This window comes from Dasypus novemcinctus, chromosome 5 (assembly GCF_030445035.2).
Source record: "Dasypus novemcinctus isolate mDasNov1 chromosome 5, mDasNov1.1.hap2, whole genome shotgun sequence".
Taxonomy (NCBI): domain Eukaryota; kingdom Metazoa; phylum Chordata; class Mammalia; order Cingulata; family Dasypodidae; genus Dasypus; species Dasypus novemcinctus.
In genome coordinates this window covers 18,719,012-18,735,881 of record NC_080677.1, presented here as the reverse complement: position 1 = coordinate 18,735,881, position 16,870 = coordinate 18,719,012, and the positions used below count along the sequence as shown (strand labels likewise).

The 16,870-nt window shown below is 38.6% G+C and overlaps 1 pseudogene; it reads left to right on the top strand.

Moving 5' to 3' along the window:
• Positions 1-2,913: 2,913 nt before the first annotated feature.
• The window catches only part of LOC101447568 (dihydrolipoyllysine-residue acetyltransferase component of pyruvate dehydrogenase complex, mitochondrial-like), a 48,901-nt pseudogene continuing 34,944 nt past the window's right edge, over positions 2,914-16,870 (top strand).

Sequence of the window (16,870 nt, the reverse complement as noted above, 5' to 3'; positions counted from 1 at the left end):
AACAATAAATCTTTAAAAAAAAAAAATTATAGGCCGAGGGAGCAGATGTGGCTCAAATAATTGTGCTACCACTTACCAAATGGGAGATCCTGGATTCAGTTCCCAGTACCTTCTGAAACAACAAAAGCAAACAACAAGCAAAACAACAAACAAAAAAAACAAATTAGGGAAGACAGTGTGGCTCAGTGGTTGATTCCTGGGTTCCCACACGCAAGGTCTCAGGTTCAATCCTCAGACCCCAATACCTCAAACAATAAATACATAAAAACAAATAAATAAAAAATCCTAGGCTGAGAAATGTTTCTAAGTCAAAATAACCAATCATAAGGAAATCTGTTCACAAGAAATGGATGGTTTTATTCTCAAAGCTCTAAGGCCTGAGAAGGAAACAAAATATCTGCAGCCCAAAGCAAACAGCCTTCAGTTGGAAGCAAATTATAATTTCACACTCTTGAAGCATGTCTGCTTGTTAGGCAGGACTGTGCCTAAACTGTTTCAAACAACTGTCTGTCACTCTATGTCTCTCTGTCTTTGTCTCTCTCTCTCTCTGTCTCTCTCACACGCACACTTTTTTAAGATTAAAAATAAAGCGACAAAATTTACTTTGTTAACCTCTTGAAATATGTCATAACTCTTGTTTTCAGTCAACAGTTCTACAACCAGGTAGGTCTTTGTCACATCAGATACAATGTTCCAGTTAATATTTAAGCCTGTTTCATTGGGAATTTTCTGTGTCGGCTTGTATCCTTGTTAGCGGCATGGGAATCTCTGTCTCTTTTTGTTGCGTCATCTTGCTGTGTCACCTCTCCGTGTGTGCAGCGCCACTCCTGGGCAGGCTGCACTTTTTTCACTTGGGGCGGCTCTCCTTATGGAGCACACTCCTTGAGCATGGGGCTCCCCTACATGGGGGACACCCCTGCGTGGCACTCCTTGCGCACATCAGCACTGCACATGGGCCAGCTCACCACATAGGTGAGGAGGCCCTGTGTTTGAACCCTGGACCTCCCATATGGTGGGCAGATGCTCTATCAGTTGAGCCAAATCCGCTTCCCATAAAAGGAATTTTTTTAACACAAACGGTTTGTCAAACCCTTATAATAATGAAATAAGAAGGGTTTGAATTAGAATACATTCTGAGGTAACATAGTCACTGCCCTCCACAGAGCTAGCCGTCCTTATCCCTAGTCTCCAAGAAGTGCGGTCCCCATCTCTCCTTTTCTGGTGCCTGGCTTTGTCAGCATCACGACCATACTTCCTGATGTTTGCACAGGGCGCCACAGCAGCTGCCAAGCCGACAGGTGAACAAGCACAGGTTCCGGGATAGGCTGCACCTGAGAGCAAGGTGGGCCGTCAGTACCCTGGGAGGCTGCAGCCCTGGTGAGCCCCACCACATCTCCAGAGCAGGAGAAGGGTGCAGCAGGAGCAGGAGAAGCAACCAAGGTCTCTGTCCTAAGCCACTGTTCATTTTCTTGCCAGTTGTGTGACCTCGGGCAGCCTCGCTTCAATATAAATGGTGTTCTGTGAATGGGTTCCAGGTATGCCACGAGCTGTTGAGGAATCTTTCATGGTTTTCCACCCCCCTTTTGTAGGGATAAATTGTGGGTAGAGCTGCTGAAACCTTCAGTCTTGCTGTGCCGCGCACCACCAGATGAGCAAACTCTCAGGCGTACATGCTTTAGGGCATACCCTAAAGATGGCACACTGGCAGAGAGCAGAAGCAATCAAGCACCACCCTCCTGCCTCCATCTGTTAGCAGACTGTCCAATTTAAAAATTACACATAAGCTACACTGCGCTAGTGCCAATAGCTAACTAACACCCCGCCATTTATTCTATATAAACCGCTGATGCTGCGCAATAAAGTAGATTCGTGTCTTGAACCAGTCTCTGGAGTGTGTTTATCTCCGTCGTCCTCACCCCAGCGGCTAACTGAGTTCAACAATAAATATTAAACCATTTTTCTTATGAAACACTCATAAATTTACAGCGGGACAGAAGTCCTGTTTGAATACTGTTTATCTGGCTCCTTCAGTAAACATCCAAATTCAGTAATGTAATTGTTGTCTTGGTGTATAAGACTTTTAGTAAGGTGCCTGCTGCCAGGGAGGCCTCTGTGATGGTTACATAATATAGGACCTTCTCCAGGTTGGCCGTATACAAATATTATTATGTGGCATATTATGAAAAAGATTGGGAAGTGCTGTAGTAAATTAATCCTGATTCACCAAGGAAAGGCCGGTTATTCCTTTTACCAAGCAGAGAAGTATGTTATTCATTTTATAACCATTTCTATGTAAAATATTTTTATATGTTTTAGACTTTAGAGGAATAAACTTCTCTGAACAATAAAATTATTTTTAAAAAATGAGTGATTTGACAGCCATGGTACTAAATCCTTGCCAATAAAATAAAACTGGCCTAAAAATGAGTTCTAATGTAAATAACGTGAAAATCTAAAATCTTTCTTTTTTCTTATTGGGTAACATTGCAAAAAAAACACCTTGCTTCCAATATCAGATCCAAAAATAACCAGGTACTCCTTACCTTACAATTTTTAACTATATCTTGAAACATCAAATAATACTTTGGGGAACTCCAATGATGAAATCCTTTACTTGGTAGAAATTATTGCTGTGGAATTGAGAATGTATGGAAGGAAAACCTATTTAGTGAATTTAGATTCTTAAATCCCAAGAGGGAGCCTATTGAACATATTTTCACTTGAAGTCTCTTTATGTTTGTTATTCAAGATGCCAAATCATATGTTATTAGTCTGTGGTTTTAATCCTCTTTTAGGCCTATGTGAGGTTCATGTGATGCCTGGCATCTGGCATAGTGTTCATTATGACCCCAGTTTTTGAGCTCAGAGGGCATTTTTATTTATGGTAGTGTGCTAGAACACAGAACCACGTTCATGAAGGGTAGCAACAGCACCGAGGCCAGATTTGTGATCCATTTTCATTCAGCAGCCTCTGAGCCTCCACCTCCTGAGTGTGAACATGATCCTTCTGACCTTCCCGCGAGTTGCTGCTTCTCCAAGAAAACAACCAAGGGACAACTTGAGAAAGTCAAGCAAAGTAAGTGGCTGTTGACAGATGGTGTCCAGTCAATGGAAAGAATGAGGGGAGGTGCTGACAAAGAAATGTGCTGAAGATGGGTATGTCTTTGGCGTAAATCAATGTGGAGTAAGCATTAGATAAAAAAATGTTGGGAAACAGATGTGGCTCAACCAATTGGGCTCCCGTCTACCATATAGGAGGTCCAGGGTTTGATGCCCAGGGCCTTCTGGTGAGGGCAAGCTGGCCCACGTGGAGTGCTGGCCCACATGGGAATGCGGCCTCGCACAGGAGTGCTGGCCAACACGGAGAAGTGGTGCAGCAAGATGACGCAACAAGAGACACAAAGGAGAGAGAATAAGAAGACGTAGCAGAGCAGGGAGCTGTGGTGGCGCAAGAGAGTAATCACCCACTCCAGACAGTCTCAGAGCCGCCTAACGAAAATACAAGCAGACACAGAACACACAGCGAATGGACAAAGAGAGCAGACAATGGGGGGTGTGGGGGGAGAAATAAATAAAATAAATCTTTAAAATATATATATGTTTACCTGGAAATCCTACTTTAGGAATCTGACTTATGGGAATAATTAAACAGAGGATAAAAACTTTAAACACAAAGATAATCATTGTCACATTATACCTAGAACAAAGAAAAATTAGAAACAACATAAATGTACAACAGTGAAGGAATTTTAAGTAAATTATGATACAGCTACTCAAAGAAATGTTATGTACCCATTGTGGTTATCATTATCAGAAATACAGAAACAAGGGAAATGTTTTTATATACTGTTAAGTGAAAGTTGCTATAGACTATTACATGTGTATGTGGATAAACTATATAACAATATGTATTTTACAGATAAAAACAAAGATATTCTCAAATACGGTAATTTTTGTGTTAATATGGTAGGTTTAGAGGATTTTTCCCCTTTTTCAGAATGTTCTTTTATGTTGTTTTACTATTTGACTACAAAAAGGAAAATATTTGAAAAAGTATTCATGTTTTAAGAAAATTAACTATGTGTGCTTTTTCCTGAAAAGCAAAATCTGTAAGGAAAAGCAAATGCACTTAATTCAAAACAGTGGGCCAGAGACATGTCCCCAAAAAGATCTAGTGAAGAACCACAGCACAAAATCAGAAAAAGTTCATTAAGTTTATAACTTTTTCCAAATATGTCAAAACCTGAAGTTTATTTCTTGAAGTATACAAAGGCAACATTAAATCCCACTGGAAGAAAAAGATATATGGGTATTCTGGAAGTCGTTCATATCTGCTTTTCTTTTTTTATCCCCCCACACCCCTTGAGGTTTTCTTTGCATGCTATTTGCTCTCTGTGTCCATTCGCTGTATGTTCTTCTGTGTCTGTATGTCTTTATTTCCCCTCCCCCCTTGCGGCTTGCTTGCTGTCTGCTCTCTCTGTCCATTCGCTGCGGGCTCCTCTGTGTTCTCGTTTGTCTCCCATCTTTCTGTTGCCTCACCTTGCTGAGTCGACTCTCCGCGGCATCTGCGGGACTGGCTGTGCTCCACAGCACACGGGCCAGCCTGCCTTCACAAGAAGGCCCTGGGTTCAAGTCCCAGGGCCTCCCATACGGTAGATGAGAGCCCAACTGACTGAGCCACAGCCGCGTCCCCATATTTGCTTTTAATGCATTTTTTGACAGGCCCGTTGGGTTTACTTCTGCTGATATTAACATTCACATCCCCTCAGGCACATCAGCTGGGGAGTACTTATCCTACCTTCTCAGATTAGTAAACTAGCTGTCTTAAAAATCTCTCAGACTGCCTTCTCTTAAGAAAATAAAAATACAGGCTTTTATTGGATTTGTTTTAATATTGCTTCTATTTTGAAAGTGAAAGGTCAGTTCACAAAATTGGGCCTACCATTAGTACAATTGAGTTATTTTTCATTAACTCCTGGGGAAAGCCATTATCTATAAACCACTTCTCCACAATACAGCTTGTCTAATAACAAGAAAATGCAGGCAGAAACCTCGGAAAATTCAATGAGAAGTGATTTGACTGCTCCCTCAAATAAGATTTGGAAGAGAACATGATATCCACATCATTTCCTCGGTTCTCCACATTGATTTGATTGTGGTGACAGCTTTGGTCACGCTTGTCATTATTTTGTACATCTTAGTAAGTGGAATGTGTATATGTCAATATTTCCCTCCACAAAACTTGAGCCTCTTCGTTTCCAAATCTGCAAAATTTGCTAAATGGAAATCATGATACTGACCTCATTATTTCTGTAAGGGTTAAAGGCGATAAAGTATATAAAGTACTTACACTACTGCGGGGCACCTAGTAAGTTCTCAGGAAGGGACAGCTAGTTTCCTGCAGCTGTTCAGCATAGAACCCTGAAGCCAAACTGTCCAGTTTGAAGCACAGCTCCATCACTGGCAAGTCATTGAAACCTCTTGTGCTTATATCTTCATAAAATAACAGTGCGCATCTCTATTCATTATAGGGTTGTTATAAAGAATAAGTGAATCCACAGATGCACAGCATTTAGGGCAGTGCCTGGATATATTCAGTGATCACTAAACATTAGCTGTTATTATTAGCATCAGCATATTTTCTCTTAAGCATCACGCTTTCATTTTAGATAAACTGTAACAAGAAGCTTAAATATCTTTAGACAGCTTTAGCTATCATGAAACTCTGCCATGACTCAAACACAGCCTGCCCTCCTACTAGCATAGCTAAAGGTAAAAATTAGTATGATTTCTTCCTCAGTTGTTATTTTTTTAATAAGTGAGGGGAGAGAGGGAAGGAGGGGGAAAAGGAAACATTTAAACATTTGCAAACATAAAATTATACTTTAAAGTGGTGCCAATCAATGGGGGAGTTTTGAGAAGCCGTGGGGGTATTTTTTCATTGTTAAAGCGATGGAGGAGGGATATGACAACTAGCAGTAGCTGAGGGGAGAGGCTGCTAGACATCTTTCACAACCATCAGATCCCCAAGAGACACTCAAGTAAATGAAAAATCCATTTATAATTATCTAAACTTAGAAACTAACTATTGTTTACATATAAACACCAAGTAATTTTTTGTTTTGTCCTAATATTAGGCAACTTATAAAATATTTAAACATGGCAGATGCATTGCAGAAAAGTGTGATTTAGAAAAAGTAAATCTCCATTTTCCCACCCCTTCCAACAGACTTCTTTGAAGTATTGTAAAAGCCAATCATCAAATTTATATGGAAAGGTAAGAGATCCTGAATAGCCAAAGCCATCTTGAAAAAGAAAAATGAAGGAGAACTCACACTTCCCAATCTTAAAACTTATTTCAAAGCCATTGTACTGGTACAAAGACTGTCATATGGACCAATGGAATTGAAGTGACAATTAGAAATCATCCCTCACATTTATAGCCTATAGATTTTTGACAAAGGTGCCAAGCTCATTCAGAAAGAATAGTCTCTTCAACAAATGGTGCTAGGAAGACAGAATATTCATATACAAAAGAATGAAGGTGGACCCTACCTCACAACATACACAAGAATCAATTCAAAATGTTTCAAAGACCTAAATATAAGTATCAGAACTATAAAATTCCTAAAAGAAGACATCTTTAGGACCTTGTGTTGGCCCATGGTTTCTTAGACTTTACACCCAAAGCACAAGCAACAAAAGAAAAAATAGATGGGAATTTATCAAGCTCAAAAACTTCTGGGCTTTAAAGGACTTTATCAAGAAAGTAATAAGACAAACAACAGAATGGTAGAAAATATTTGGAAATCACATATCCAAAAAGGGTTTAATATTCAGAATATACAAAGAACGTTTGCAACTCAACAACAAAAAGACAAACTATTCAATTAAGATATGGGCAAAAGACATTTCTCCAAAGAAGACATACCAATGGCCAAAAGCACATAAAAATATGCTAAACATCATTAGCCATTAGGAAATGCAAGTCAAAACTACAATGAAATATCATTTCACACCCTCTAAAATGGCTATTTAAAAAAAAATAGCAAGTGTTGGAGAGAATGCGGAGAAATAGGAATATTGCTGGTGGGAATCTAAAATGGTACAGCTGCTGCAGGGAACAGTTTGGTGGTTCCTGGGAAAATATTACTATACAACCCAGCAATCCCACTTCCAGGAATATACCCAAAAAAATTGAAAGCAGGGACTAGAACAGATGTTTGCACACCAATGTTCATAGCTGCATTATTCACGCTTGCCAAAAGATAGAAGCAACGCAAGTGTCTATCAACCGATGAGTAAATAAACAAAACGTGGCATATCCAGACAGTGGAATACTATTTGTCTGTAAAAAGGAATGAAGGAATGAAGTTCTGATGTATGCTATAGCATGAATGAACCTTGAAGACATCATGATGAGTGGAATAAGCCAAGCATAAAAGGACAAAAATACTGTAAGTTCTTACATGAAAAAATTAGAATAAGCAAATTCATAATCAGAAACTAGAATACAGGCTATCAGGAGCTGGGGTTGGGGTAAGGAATAGGGAGTTAATGTTTAATTGCTGTAGAATTTCTGTTTTGGAAAAGTGATGATGACACAACATTGTGAACACATATAAAAATCACCACTGAATTCTATTAGTGAAGGTGATTTAAAAAAATAGGAAATTTTAGGGGGTATATCTCTTATGAGAATAAAATTTTAAATAATAATAAGTTATTGCAGAATACTGTGGAAACCAAAGAAAAACCAAAGTAAAGAGGATGGTAGCACCTCACTCAACCACTGCCAGCCCCAAGAGTACTCCAGAGTGTCTCTTCAGCTTTGATCCTCAGGAACACCCTTGCAGCTGAAAATAGCCTGGGAGGACCCCAATGTTTTTGTTTCATTCTCTTCAGATTCCAAGTCCCAGTGGGCAAGAGTAGCCAATTAGTTGTTCTGCCAGGAGCAGGGAGAGAGAATATCTGGTACTTTTAGCAATTGTTACAGAAAGTAGAATCTTATCTCCCACCAAGTCTCCCACTGTGGGGAACCCCCAGATCAAGGAAGAGGATCCAGATGCTAAGCAGCCAAAAGGGCAAATATCTACTACAAAGGCCAGGGGGATAATTCATGGTTTGAACTCTTGTGTCTTAACTTTCGGCCCAATCTTTTTTCTACAAGTCCTTTATTTACCACCTTTGTACCAAGGTTATTTTAAAAACACAAAAAAAACTTTTTTTTTTTTTTGATACAATTAAATACACCTGAAGAGAAGGATACGGTTAGCGGAGTTGTACCCAAGCATTTACATATCAAAATACATAGTATTTTGCTGTTAATTAGCTTTCTTTTGCTTCTCCTTTATATTACACATAGGACCTTATAATAATTTTTTTGCTCTCATGTTTTGGATTGAAATAGCAATGCCTGTAGGGCCACTGATCTAAGCCCTTACCTGCACTAACTCTTTTAATTCTCAAAACAACCGTTGACGTTTTAATTATCATCCCCTCTTTTTCAATGACAAAACTAAGGCAAAGAGGAAGGTGGGTGTGGCTCCAGCAATTGGGTTCTTGCCTACCACATAGGAAGTCCAGGGTTTGATACCCAGGGTCTCCTGGTAAATGGCCCTTGTGGCAATCTGGCCCACATGGAGTGCTGGCCTGCGTGGAGAGCTGCTGCCACAAGATGACACAACCAAAACAGACACAGCGGAGAGACAATAAGAGACACAGCAGACCAGGGAGCTGAGGTGGTGCGAGAGAATGGTGGCCTTTCTCCCACTCCAGAAGGTCCCAGGATTAGTTCCCAGAGCTGCCTAATGAGAATACAAGCAGACACAGCAGAGCACACAGTGAATGGGCACAGAAAGCAGATGGCGGGGAGGGGGAGAATAAATAAATAAATCTTAAAAAAAAAACTAAGGCAAAGAGAAACTAAACAATAACTTGCCCAATAGTAGAGGCAGGATTTGAAGGCTTTGTCTGCCTCCAGAGTCCAGTTAATCATTTGCACAATACTGTCTCTCAGCTTTGCTTGCAAAAGCATTGACACGTAAATAAAAACCATAACCACTAACACTGGGGTTTTTTAAAATTAATTTTATTTACAAACATTCCATATCCAACAAACATACACACCCCCCATAATTTTTGAAGTATTTATATGTAGATAAGTTATATAATCTACAAATTTCATTTCAGGGTAGTAAAAGGAACATTATTAGTTATGTAAAAAGGGTATTGTGTCTAAAAACCACTGCTTTGAACATTAAACAACTTAGAACAAAATTTTGAAGACAAACTTCTTGTCTGTCTCTTCCTCCCTATTCCTTACTTTAAAAAAAAAATTGCTTTCATTTCCTTGTCTTTTTTTAAATTGATTGGCTCCAATTCCTGCCTAGTCCCTGCTGCTTTCCAAAGAATTTGCTCATAGCTCCAAACCTCTCTAGTTGTTTCTTAGAGATGTTAACTTTTCCCCTATTTTGCTTTTGCTCCAAATCTAAATTTAATTAACTTATTGCAGTGGACTTTGGCCTTCTGAAAAGCTCGTGTTACCCAGTCTGCCTCTGTACATGTGGGAGCTTGGTACCTTCACAAAGCTCGGAAGAAAGAAAATTCACAGTTACCCCCGTCTCTGCACATCAGTAGTAGGAAACCCCACAGTGGTAATTTCTTCCTAATGATAGCAGGCCCCTTTCAAAGGAGAAGGTTTCCCACTTCTAAAGTATGTGGATATTTAGTTAGCAGTTGTTTGCTGATTGCCTGGGTCCTCCTAATTGGTCTTATTAATAGGGTAAACAAGAAAGGCTTCCTGTTTAATCCCTTGCCTGCTTCTGATTTTCAAAGAAATCACACTTTGTTTTTAGATTTTACTTTAAGAGATTTAAACATTATACAAGTTTATTTTTAGTTTAATTTAGTTTAAAGTAAAAGAGCTTTTATTCTAAAATAAGTCACAGCCATTTTAGAAACTGTAGAAATTTATTTGCCTTACAGATTGAAAAGTTTTGAAAAGTGACGGCAATAGATTAAAATTGCTACTATGAAGCTTCTTATATTTCAAGGGCCTCGAGAGCACATATGTTTTAGAATTTGAAATCTAAAATTGAAGCTGTTTGTTAACTGTTTTGGAAGACACTTCTAAACGTGTGCAAAGCAGTGTCGGTCTTCCAAAGGTAAAATGTGTCTTCCTCCGTGTGGAGCTGGCCCATGCGCAGTGCAGATGCGCACAAGGAGTGCCCTGCCACGCAGGGGTGTCCACCGTGCAGGGGAACCCCAAGCGCAAGGAGTGCGCCCCATAAGGAGAGCCGCCCAGTGCAAAAGAAAGTGCAGCCTGCCCAGGAACGGCGCCGCACACACAGAGATGACACAGGATGAGACAACAAAAAAGAAACACAGATTCCCGTGCCACTGGACAAAGAAGATGCAGCAAATAGACACAGAGAATAGGCAACTGCGTTGGGGAGGAAGGGGAGAGAAAGGAAGCAAGGAAGGAAGGAGGGAAGGAAGGGAGGGAGGGAGGGAGGAAGGAAGGAAGGAAGGAAGGTTAAAAAAAATGTGTCTTCCTGATGGGCAGTCAACTTGCAGTTTCTGAGTTGCTTAACTAGAATTAGTATTATTCAGACTTGTTGATGTGTGCAAAACTAGTTATAAATTATACAGATAGATAGACAGACAGACAGACAGACAGATAGATAGATAGATAGATAGATAGATAGATAGATAGATAGATAAAATTACGGAACTGAAATCCTGTTGGAGTTTAGTAAAAGTCTCCATATTTTTCTTGATAAAGGGTATATTCACAAACCCAGCTATTAGCTATGCAAGAAACCCTATTTTCTTCTCCACAGTGTTAAGGACCACTGTAATCTAAACTGTTTCCCCCAGTGCAATTCCTTATCACTCCCAAACTCCGGAGGAATTCTGCCATAACAAAAGACCTCAGTTTCCTACCTATCTTTAAAGTAATTGTGAAGAAAGAGTTACTGGCACCGAGAATTCAATACATAGTAGGCAGTGTTAATATTATTATAGCCTACTCCCTCTTAAAGTCTAGTCAGTGATTTAGGTTATCTTCTGGACCCAAAAAGAGGCCGAGAAGTCTAATGTTTAATCAGAGATAAACAGATCGAGTTAACTGATTGCTGGCTTTTAGATGGACTAAAAAAGGGAAAAGGAGAATCAACACAGAAATATTTGTTGGTATTTATCCAACTCAGAGTTTTAATATTTGTTGGTGTTCATCCAACAATGACCTAAAAGAAAAAGTTTTCTTTAGCTCAGCACTCAGTCATCCTCGGACTCAGCTGTAAAACCCGCTGGCTTTAAATTTACTGCCCTAATTCAGGCCTTTTCCAATTTTTGCCTGGACTATTGGAACACTAATTTCCCTCCTTACTTCCCATTGCTCGCGTGTTGCCAGAACGCTCTTTCTGAAACACAAATTTGATAATATTTTTCTCCTCTTTGTCTCTCCGTGCCTTTGAAACAAATGGTCCCAGTCTTCCTTTCCAGTCTCTTCTCCTGTCAACACAACCCAAGCCCTCACATATCAATGATAGCAATATGTGCTGTTTCTGGAATGAATTTTCCCATTGTTCCCCTCCTTTGAAATCAAGCTAAAAATCACTTGCCAGCCTTTTGCCTAAGATCAAGTGTAAAATCAGGCCAAAATAGCATCTCCTCCAGGAAGTCATTACTCTTCCCCCCAGGACTAAAGTTATAACTATGTCGTTGGTGCTTCCTTAGTACTTCCTAGAGCGAGCATATTATAATTATTTCTTGGTGTTGCCCCACTAAATAATGAGCTCTCTTGAGAGAATTGAATAGATTTTATTAAAATCTGGTTCCTCAGCATTTAGCGCAGGGCTAGGCACCTAGTAGGTGCTCAATCTGTAAGTACTGAATGAATGGCATTCCACAGGAAAGAAAAGTTCCTGAAAGTTTTATCTGGGAAATGTGTCCTGAAAGTCTATAAGGATATTGTCTGCTATAAAGGTATGAATGAACAAAGTGACATAATCAGTCTGGTTTGCTTAGGTCTCTTTTGAGTTTAGTTCATATAACTCAATCTGCTGGACTCTATTGCTCTGGTTGAACCAAAGAAATAGAAATCCCATACACATGGTAAAGGTCTACCAAGCATCCAAACAAATCTACTAAAGCATAGATTTTGTCAGCGCATTCAGGTGATTATTCTGTTTTTCTCTGCTCATCTTATCCTTTATCTCATTTATCCTGGAATCCTGTCTAATTGGAGCTAAAGGATTTATAGATCCACTTGGGATTGCCTGCTGGCCCATGGGTTTAAAGTTTTAAAATGACTGACTTTCTTTGAATATTCTGATCAGTTATTAGCTTGGCCATTTTCATGATCTTTTTCTTAGTTATCTGAGATGTGTTTCTTTCTATTTCTGCTTTAGGTTTTGTTTGTTTGTTTTTGAGGTATTGGGGCTGGGAGTTGAACCTGGGACCTCATATGTGGGAAGCCAGTGCTTAACCACTGAGCCACATCGGCTCCCTTTTGCTTTGGTTTTATTTCTGGTAAATCACTTTCCAAACTAGAAACAATGTGCTATATGTCTGACTTCATAATCTGGGATTAAATTGAGTGTTACTTTGATGTTTGGTGAATTTAAGGAAGAGGAGTTCTTTCATATATTTTCTGGATATTTGTTTACTGAAATATTTCTCTCAATATGAGGGTAGTGAATTTTTGCTTCTTTTATTCATAGCTGTGACTAAGCACCTAGACCAGTATCTGGTAATATTTGGTGCTTAATAGTAATAAATATCTGTTGAATGAATGAGTGAACATTTAAAGCAAATTCTTTTTTTCTCTCTCCTTTCTCTCCCCTACTAGTAAGCACTACTGGTTATGATACACCCACAAATTGTGATTTTTCCCTTTTATTTAAATCAATAAAATGCTTATTATACTTTTCACAGGCATAAAATTATTTTTTAAAAGTATTTTTTTAAAAAGTCTTTCAGACTCAATAATGGGATCTCAGAATCATTTTTTTTAATGTGAAGGTAAGAGATCTGTATTTAAATTTTTATCCCTCTTTACTGCTAATATTAAAAAAGTATAATTTATTTGATCACTAATTCCACTTTGAGCCTTTGTGTATTCCGTAATTAAAGATCATTTATGTAAGTACCTGACATCTTTGTTGTAAAATACAGTCCAGTTTGCCAGGAGGCCCCATGAGGCTTATCAAAGGCAGTTCCAGACTTAAGGCAGCAGCAGCTAGAGCAGGAATAAAGCAGCTGCAGTCAGTCAGCACTCAGGGACCTGAAGGCTTGTTTCAGGAAGCATCGCTTGGAGGCAGTAGCCAGATCCTAAGGTTATGCATCACCACAAAAGACTAAGATGATGACTCACCCAAAGTCCCTTTCCAAACCCAGGGACTTAAAGGAAGAAAACACCTGATGTATGCTGCTAATAAATTATGTATGTGTTGGGCTCTACAGTACGTGATTGTAGAAGCAGGAAAATTCAGAACACAAAGCACCACCAACATGAAAATATTTGTATATAAATGCATTTATTATTTGAACATATACTGTATATTTAAGTATTTAGCATATTAAGTGTATATTACTAAGGCACTGTACTAAACACTATAAACCACAATAAAACAGTTAAAATGTACTCGGGGAGAGTGTAAACTACATGCGGTGCAGCAGTGCTTCAAGATGTATTCACCAAATGCAATGGATATGCCGCAATGATGAAGGAGGTTGTGATGTGGGAGGCGTGGGTAGAGGGGTATGTGGGAACCTCTTATATTTTTTAACATAACATTTTTTGTAATCTATGTATCTTCCAAAAAATACAATTAAAAAATGCTCATAAAAAACAGTTAAGATTCCCAACATAACTTAAACTTTAATAACTATGCTTACTGTAAATAATCTAAAACAATCATCATTTACATTAATCTCACAGAGTTGTCATGAAATTAAATGATAAAATAATCACGATACTTATTGAGCACTTAAAATATGCTAAATATTGGCTAAGCGTTTTACAGGGACTTTGTTATTTTAGTCTTATAAAGTGGCAGTATTATCCCTATTTTACAGATAAATCAAGAGCTAGTAAGTTTGAACCCCTATCTACTGACTCCAAAGCCTGTCCTCTTAATTACTGTGATCTTTAGAAAAAACCCTTCAGATTTCTGCACAGGAGTACTCACATTGTCTGTTCCCAGAGCTTAATAATGCACCTGTTATTGGTAGCTTTCTATTCTTTTCTTATTTCCCCCCTTCACTACCACGTCCCAGGATCACCTACCAAATAAACTACTTCACTTGAAATGGTTCCTTGGGAAACAAGAAGACATAAAATATCAAGTATACTGTTGGACACATGGTACTCAAATACTCTTTCCCATTTTTTCTTAGTTCGTGTCTGCAGGCAATGAATTTGTAGTTTTCTTTACCTTGAAATGTCTTTATTTCACTTTTATTCTTAAAGGATATTTATGCTAGATGTAAAATTCTGTACACTTTTACTGGTCATAAAGAAGGTATAAAATTCTAGGGTTTTTTTCTTTCTTTTTCTTTCTTTCTTTTTTTCTTTCTTTCTTTCAGCGCTTTAAATATGTCATGCCATTGCCTTCTGGCTTCTGATGAGATGTGAGTTCTCTGATATATGACTGTTGCCTTATTTGTAATGTACTGTTTTGCTCTGGTTCCTTTAAAGATTTTGTTTAATTTTGGTTTTCAGTAGCCTGATTATGATGCGCCTAGCAGCTCACACTACCTCTCAGGAGCTACTATACTGCAGATGAAGAGAGACATTGGTGTATTCACTTCCTGCTCCCAAGTACCACCACTGGAAGCTCTGCATACCAATTCAAAGCTCTTGGGCCAGATTTGGTGGTGGCAATAGACAGATACATGGTGAGCTTCAAGCCGAGAGTGATAGGGTTTAAAGATTTTTAAAAATAGAGATCCATCACTCAAAGAATTCATGTGGAAATCTTTGTATTTATCCTGTTATGTTTCGTCTAGCATCTTGGATATTTCATCAAATTTTTGGAATGTTTAGGTCATTATTTCTTCAAATTGTCGGTCATTTTCTAGCTCTCTTCATTTGATTCCTTGAATACACATAATTTAAACCTCTTGATATTGTTCACCAAGTCACTGGGGGTCCACTCATTTTTAACCATGCTTTTTTTCTCTCTGTTCAGATTAGATTACTTTGATTGATCTATCTTCAAAGGGTATTAACTCTTTCTTCTTTTACTTCCAATCTGCAGTCAAGCTCATCCAATGAATTTTTTAAACTCATTCAATACAATCATATTTTCTATTACATCCTTGAATACAGCTATAACTGCTTTAAAAATCTTTGTCTGCTAATTACAACATATGAGACATCCTAGGATTGGCCTCTATCTATTGATTATCTTTTCTTTTGAGTATTAGTCTCATTTTTCTGTTACTTATGTCTAGTAAGACATAGTATTTGCTATGCTATATATAGCAAATAAATATTATAGAAACTGAACTTTCTTATGTTTTTAAAAGAAGTATTGTTTTTTTTTTAGTAGACAGCTACCTTGGCAAAACTCAAATTCAAAACTGTCTCTTCCATGTTAGACAGCAGTTGAAATCTCTGTTCAGTTTTTTTATTCTTAGATAGGCTGATTGGATTCTGTCCCATAAATAAATGCATAGTTAAGGGGTCAGCCTTAACTAGCTACAGAGTTTATACTTAGAAACTGGGGCTCCCCCTCTGTGGCTCTCTCCTTTCTGGAATACCTCCTTCATGTTCTAGCTGCTATTGTTCCAAACTCTGATTCTGAATCCCCAACCTGTAAAATCACAGATTTCGGAGACTTAAGCTATGCTCTGTGATACTGAGTGGAGTCTTCCCTGTGATAAATTATCATTTAAAAAAAAATGGAAACTCTTCCATTATCCTTTCTTCCAAATATCAACTTCTCTCCATATTCCACCTGCTTTGGTCACTTGCCAGTGCCTTCACAGTTGTGCTTTATATTTTGTGTAGCACTTGTAGGTGTTGCCTGTGGAGTGGCGTTCTGACACAAGCTACTCCACCATTAACAGAAGAGGTACCTCAGGTTTTCTTTAAGCAGGATAAATCTGCTCTTATATCTAGACATCTGTATTACATTTATTTATACCAATCCTATTGTACTTCATCAAAATATCCTTTGAATTCTTTACCTTTTAAAGGTAAACCTTGTGGAAAGAGGACCCCCTCGCCATCCCCTGCCCATGTTGTGGGGCTCCTGTCTCACTGATCTGTTGAAAACCGGCCAGTCTGCCATTTCTCCAGAAGCTCCCTACCCACAGGACTTGTCCTGACTGACTTCTCTGATTCTATTCCTGTAGATGAGTGACTAGAAACATTATAGACTGGATTATTTCCAAGGCTTAGGAAGTGTCTGGGAACATTTCCAAGCATTCCATTCCATTATTATTAATTGATTGAGGAGGATATTTATACTGGGTTTTTCTGGAGGGTAGCACAGTAAGTTTCTGAATAAAGGGGAATTGAGTTCACATCCAGGGGCATAGCCACAAAGGAGAAAGTATTGTCACCCCAGGACATGTGCCAGAGGAGATGGAAAATGCTGCAGGTGGACACAACCACGTCACACAGTCAAGTCAATTAAAAAATGTTTTATGTGTCAAACAATCCTGGTCTCTAGGAGAAAAGACATTGGCATAAACTATAAACTTAAAAAATAACCCACAGCTTTATTGAGATACATTTACATACCATATGTGTTAGTTATGTAGAGCTACTGGAACAATACACCACAAACTGGTTGGCTTAAAACATTATACAGGGAGAGGATGTGGCTCCAGCAATTGAGCACCTGCTTCC